Source organism: Falco biarmicus, chromosome 9 (assembly GCF_023638135.1).
Source record: "Falco biarmicus isolate bFalBia1 chromosome 9, bFalBia1.pri, whole genome shotgun sequence".
Classification (NCBI taxonomy): domain Eukaryota; kingdom Metazoa; phylum Chordata; class Aves; order Falconiformes; family Falconidae; genus Falco; species Falco biarmicus.
Genome location: NC_079296.1, coordinates 24,360,160 through 24,366,159, shown reverse-complemented (window position 1 = coordinate 24,366,159; position 6,000 = coordinate 24,360,160). Strand labels below are relative to the sequence as shown.

General features: G+C 39.8%; 1 long non-coding RNA gene across 17 annotated transcripts in view; it reads left to right on the top strand.

Moving 5' to 3' along the window:
* The first annotated feature begins 1,005 nt into the window (after nucleotides 1-1,005).
* LOC130155336 (uncharacterized) overlaps nucleotides 1,006-6,000 on the top strand; it is a 114,926-nt gene continuing 109,931 nt past the window's right edge. For 13 of the 17 annotated variants that reach the window (XR_008824033.1, XR_008824034.1, XR_008824021.1 and 10 more), the window contains exon 1: nucleotides 4,084-4,249. This is a non-coding gene — a long non-coding RNA (uncharacterized LOC130155336). Of the gene's footprint in view, nucleotides 1,175-3,281; nucleotides 3,385-4,083; nucleotides 4,250-4,925; nucleotides 5,036-6,000 lie in introns of those variants that run through there. The other 4 variants (XR_008824026.1, XR_008824024.1, XR_008824027.1 and 1 more) reach the window with 4 other exon arrangements.

The window sequence follows — 6,000 nt, the reverse complement described above, 5'->3', positions numbered from 1 at the left end:
TTCTCTGGTTTACACATTTCAGTGTAATTATTCAAGGTATGAAATAAACTGAAATTAATTGGAAAATTTAGTCAGGCAAGAGACATCTAAGTGCTTGTACTGCTTATTGCCAGTTTCTTACTGAAGCCACAAGTCTCTTATTAAAGTTAACACATAAAATATACATATTATATATATACATAAAATAGCTCACATTTTAAATTGAGAAGTTGTCCGTACCAGTGAGTCAACAGAAGCAGGATAGACTGGACTTTGATCCAGCCAGAGTCCTTTTGGTGTCAGAATAGTTCAGTCGTTAGCAGGGAAGAGCAAATCATGTCCTTAGCCATGTGGCCAAAGAAGGGATTGAGTTTTTTTTTCATGTCCATGGTCAAGTGTTCAAGGACACGTTGGTTTAAAAGGCATCAGAGTAGCCACAGATGAGAAACCAGGGTACCTTCTTCTAATAGGAAAGATGGCAATCATTTTTCTGGGAAGGCTGGAAATCTACATCATTGCAGACATTAAAGAACTGCTTGCACTGATAATTATAAAAAATGCATTACATATAACTGATTCTTACTTCCTGAATCTGGGTGGGGGAGGTAGTCATCCTGAGGTCTCTTTTGACTCTTTTTCTATATTTTTAATAATTATGTTATAGAAAATGACTCATTTTCTGACAGTTAAATATGAGTGTGTCTGTGTGTGCACATGCACAGGCAGACAAATGTGAAAAGTGTGAATACAAGTGCCTGCTGTGTGGTTTGAAATTTAGAGTGGAAGAACCATCCTTCAAAATTATGATCAAATTAGGCTATCTCATGAAAAAAGCAGCTTGGTGTCCTGCATCAGCAAACTACTGGTAGAAGGAAGTACTAATAAAGAAACAATAGGAACACCAGAGCTACTCAAAAGAGTTAAAAAAGCTTTGGAAAGCTCCTACTTTCACTCCGCCTGTATTGCAAATGAATGCAGTGAGGGAAAGGGCAGCAAAATACTCTTTCTGCCACAGCTGTGTGCAGTTACATTTAAGTGAATGCCCAGAGCTGCAGCTGTTGCTGGCCCCGGTGGGCTGAGAATGTGGGTTTATGTCCTGCTGCGGGCACAGCATGTGCCTGGACTGGCCAAGGAAGAAATTTTCAGAGCAGCGTGGAGCACAAGCTATGATAGCACCCACTTGTCTCACCCACAGGTAAGGTTTATAGCTCAGTCCTGTGCTATGCTGGCTCCTGGAGGGAGCAGGTCCTATGTGGTACTCTGCCAGGGGAGGCACAGGAGGATGTAGTGTGGCCATGTTCTTCTGGCCTCTTCCTTTTTTTGGCTTCATCAAACCTGGTATAGCTGTGAAGCTGTGTTTCCATCACCCAGCCTCGCCGGGGCTGGCACAGCCAGAGACCCTTGTAAAGGTGCAGTGAACACCTGGAGAAGGAACTGCCTCTTTTATTTCTTTATTTTAAGTGTTTCTGCTTAGTGGTATTCATTTCTCCACGACCTCAGCGAAATGGAAAAAGCTCTTCTCCCTGGGGAAAGAGCAGTCCCATGGGAATTCTGTGATGTGACCCTGTAGGTGTGGCATTGATGCTTTTTTTCGATGTTCATCATAAAAAACACATCTGCAGAAATGTGTTGAGAAGGGAATTTATATTTGCTATCTCTCCTAAACCTGGATGGGATGCCCATTATTCATTATTTTTTTTAGTTTGTGGTGGCAATGAAATTTCAAAGTGAACAACTCAAGGCAAATGGTTTTGCATTTCACAATACAGGCAGAATTTCCAGTATTTTCCCAACACTGCAACTACCTCAAGATTGTATCTTTAATCCTGCCAGTTTGGAAGTAGGACACAAAAAGCAGAGTTCTCCAGTTCATGGGAGGTTTGATGCCTTCCTCAGTCTTTTACCTGCTTGGAAACAGTAGCTATAGAAAGCTCAACACTGGCTCCAGACAGTAATAAGACATTTGTACCAGGACTTTAGATTCTCTTTCCAAGTTCCTGTCCAAAGTATGTGAATTTCTCCATCTTCTCTCTTTCAAACATATCCTTTCCTGCAGCACCACAGCACTGATTTACAGGCTAGATTTTCTCTGCAGTGTAAGGCATGACTAGAGTTTAATACTGGCTCCTTTTTCTATTTGACCATTCTTGAAAAGAGTATTTATCTGAGTGTAAGGGAGAGGCGTGCAAGGCTAACTGGATTGATGAAAATTCAAACCCTGTTTTTCCCACCTTAAATCTGGTTTTATCTGAGCCTGATAGAAAACTGAATGGTGCCAGTTCCCAGTGATGCCTTTTGCCAGCTGTGAACCAGTGCTCTATATATGTGATTTTCACTCACTATATGTTGCGTCCTGTGCCCTCTCTGCATGGGCATGCACAACCTTGATTCTTAGCAAACCTGCCTTTTTTTGCTGCAGATGTTGGTCTGTGAGTCCATTTGCTTTAAAAAAAAAAAAAAAAAAAAAATCAGTTCAGTGCAGCACTTCCAAGCCTGATATTATGTGCAGGTGCCTCTGGCTAAGGTTCGCATATGAAAACTCTAGAAGGTGTCAGTGCCCTATATGCAACCTTTGGTATAGCATCAGATTCTTTCCAGCTGAGGAAGCTAAACTCATTAGCACAGCATGCATGTGTTCCTGCTTACCTTTGAACTCAGGCCAGTTTTGATCAGATGATGATGGAAGTGTGGATATCTTAAATATGTTTATTTTTTTTAACCTATCAGATAGAGCAAGCAAGCACAAAGAATACAGGAAATTCCTTTCAAGATGTGAATCCACAGGCAATCTGACTGCAATAGTTCTGCCAAATCATATGAACTCCTCTGTAAAACCTTTGATGCTATATTTGCTTTATGTTCCTTTGCATGAGGAAAACAGACTTTACTCTAATTACAGAGCTTTAATGATGAATATCAAAACAAACATTCATTTCAAACTCTGTAAACATCATATTCTTTGCTCCCCTTTCCCGGGATTTCAAATATACACATACAGAGTTTTGAGAGTTTCCAGAGGAATTTCCACAAAGCTGATGCAGATGGACACCTGTATATATCCTCAGGTCTTCTTGGAATGTAAGGAACTGCCACCATCACCCAATGGCATCATAAAATCTGTTAGACAGTGCTGTGAGAGGAAGCAGAAATAATTTTGCTTCTTTTTCACTCCCCCCCCAATCTTGTTCTGAATGCTCTGTCTGGTTGCAGTCCAGGTAAAGACAATGCAAGCTCTGAAAGCTGAGCATATCTGAATTTCTGCCTTTGCACTTCTGATAATAATAATTAAATAAGTTAGTGTGACTGAGTGTGACACCAGAACAGAAAGAGAAGCAGCTCTTCTGAAAAACTGCTGGACTGAAATGAATGTCAGATTCCCACAGCAAGTAGATTCCGCAGTAAAAGGTAACATGAAAATCTGTACTTCTGCCTCTCTTCCACAGTTGCAATAGCAGCACGTTTTCATTTCCTTGGCCTGGAGTTCAAGAAGAAGGTTTTGTCTGGGTTTTGCTGGCAATTATAAAAGGTGCAAGTGTTGTAATTAGCTATTAAAATGCATACTAATGTCAGGGCTTTAGATGATGTGCTCCTGTGATTTGTTAATTCATTTCTGATGTGGAAAATCAGATGGAGGTTTTTTTGTTTTTTTTTTTAAAGGGGTCTGTGGATCATTACCTAATGAGTTGGCTGGATCTGCCTGGCCATCATACCATTTCACCTTTCATGTTGCTGGACCCTTTTCACAGGACTGAATCTGAATGACAGAAGTCACGGGTGTACTGCCCTCATAATGAAAAGGTCCTGGATTTTATTCCCTGACTCCAGCCCTCTATATTGCAGGCCAAGTTAGATGAGCTTCTGACCTAGGGTTTGTTCTCACCGAGGTGTCGCTAGCTGTGTGTGATGAGGAAGAAGTGAAAAGTTCAATCCAGCCTTGTCAGAGGTGCCAGTAGCAGCCAGAGAAAGATGAAGATTGATTCAAACTTTATCTCTTGCTTTAAGTGCTTCTTATGACTGCTCAGCCCATAGTGTGGATCTCCTCTCTGCAGTTTATCTCTGATCATGTAAATGATTAAGTAACAGCAGAAGATAGTTTGTGCTTTCTCAGCATCACCTAGCTCTGCTGTCAAGGTGGGCTACTTCAGCTTGATTTCTTTTTCCTTTGTTATTGGGTTTTAGAAATGACTGTTATAGAGCAGCCAAGCAACTTTTGTTGTCTTCATACTCCAGTGAAGTTGAGACTCCCATATAGACCACTGAGAGCCGTAGGGTAAGTCTGTCCTTAGGTGAACCTACCCTAGCTGATGCTACAAGCAGTTTTTCCATATAAAAGTAGCTCTTTGGAACAGAGAAACAGTATGCCTTCCAGAGCTGGATACAGCAAGTCATAAACAAATAATATAACTTTGATGGATGCTTAGTTTTTCCTTAAGAGAATGATTGGGTGGATTTACAGCATAAACTACTTTTGATTAGGTTTGTATCCTTTTGTGCTATTTAAAATTTCTTTGCACTTCAGTGTTGCAAGAAAAATGCTCTAAAATATTTCAGTAGTATGAAAAAAAAAGCATTAACAGCTTATAAAAGAATGAACCCAGTGCTACAGCATTATTGGTTTATTAGATTTGCCTCATTTTAACTTGTGTCCTCTTCCCCCTCCCAGTGATACATCCGTTGTCAAATGTCAATATTAATATTGTTTCAGCTGAAGTGATATAGCTGTGCAACAGGAGTATAGCCTTGTCAATAGAACTAGAATTTGCACTTTCATTCACATGCATGGAAACCTCAGAGATTTAATTTTCAGGTCACATGTGATTCTATTGATTGAAGTCTACAGGGGTCAAAGAGTAATCTACAATTTTTGTCTCCTGTGCCTGTGTTAGAGGCCTGTGCATTGTAGAGAGGATAGTGGGGGGTAAATAAATACAGCAGCTGGTAGAAAATTCATGAGATTCTTCTCAGAGTTTCTTGTTTGGTTGGTTTTTTTGTGCTTCCCCCCCTTTAATATCCATTCCAACTCTGAAACTAGGAGATATTGATCATTTCCAAGTAGGTAAGCTTTCTGATTCCTTCAGAACCGTAAATGGTATGGTAATAAAACTGTATATTTAGATTGGCCTTGTGTGAAAAATTATGTCAGGAAAGAAAATTATTTTCTTCCTCAACAAAAAGCCTAACTTGCCCTCCGAGCCTTTAAATCTTATCTTTGCTATAGCAAAGATGCAGACCGTAACAGTTTAGGTTCTGTAGCTTTAATTGCTCATGCTGTGTTCTCACCCCATCTTACATGTTTAAGTTGAGTCAGAAAGGGTCTGTTTCTTCTGAAGGGAAAACCTAGATGCTTCAGAGGTCATTTCTCTTCTTTTAAGCTGATTGCTGAACTAAGATACTACCCTGCAGAACTGAAGGCATCTGCAGGAAATACTGTTTATTTGACAGGCGGATGTAATACTGCATCCCTGTCTACCTCTAGCTGTGATAATCTGCCTCCACTGTCATCTTCCTAAACTTGAATTTTGCATCTGGGGTAATAGTAGAACCTAATTTTTCTTTCCCTTTCAGTGATAATTCTTCATTCCTGCTACTTTTTAACATATACTTTGCTACGTAGTTCCACTGCAGCAATAACTGCATTTCTGTTTCAATCAGGTGTTTGTTTCATGCTTTTTCCATCAATAACTCTGTATCTATCAGTATCCTAGTGAATAATGTGACTAATTGGTTTGGTGCTGCTTTTTCTACCTCCTACTTGGTTTATGTCTTGTCTTATTCTGATAGTGGTTTGAAGGAAAAGGAACACTTTACTCATTTATTTAAATTAATATTTAAATTAAAAATATCCATGTAGCTCTTAGTTTGTGTTAGAAAATTGTAATGTCAGATAGTGTGAAACTGGAGGAGAAGAGGGGATTGTTTCTGGCAGTCCCTAGTTTCTAGTATAGTTCATTATGCAGCCTTGGGACAGGACCTAAAATAATTAAGTTCTGTGCAACAGCAACCTTTGCCCTTTTGAAAGAG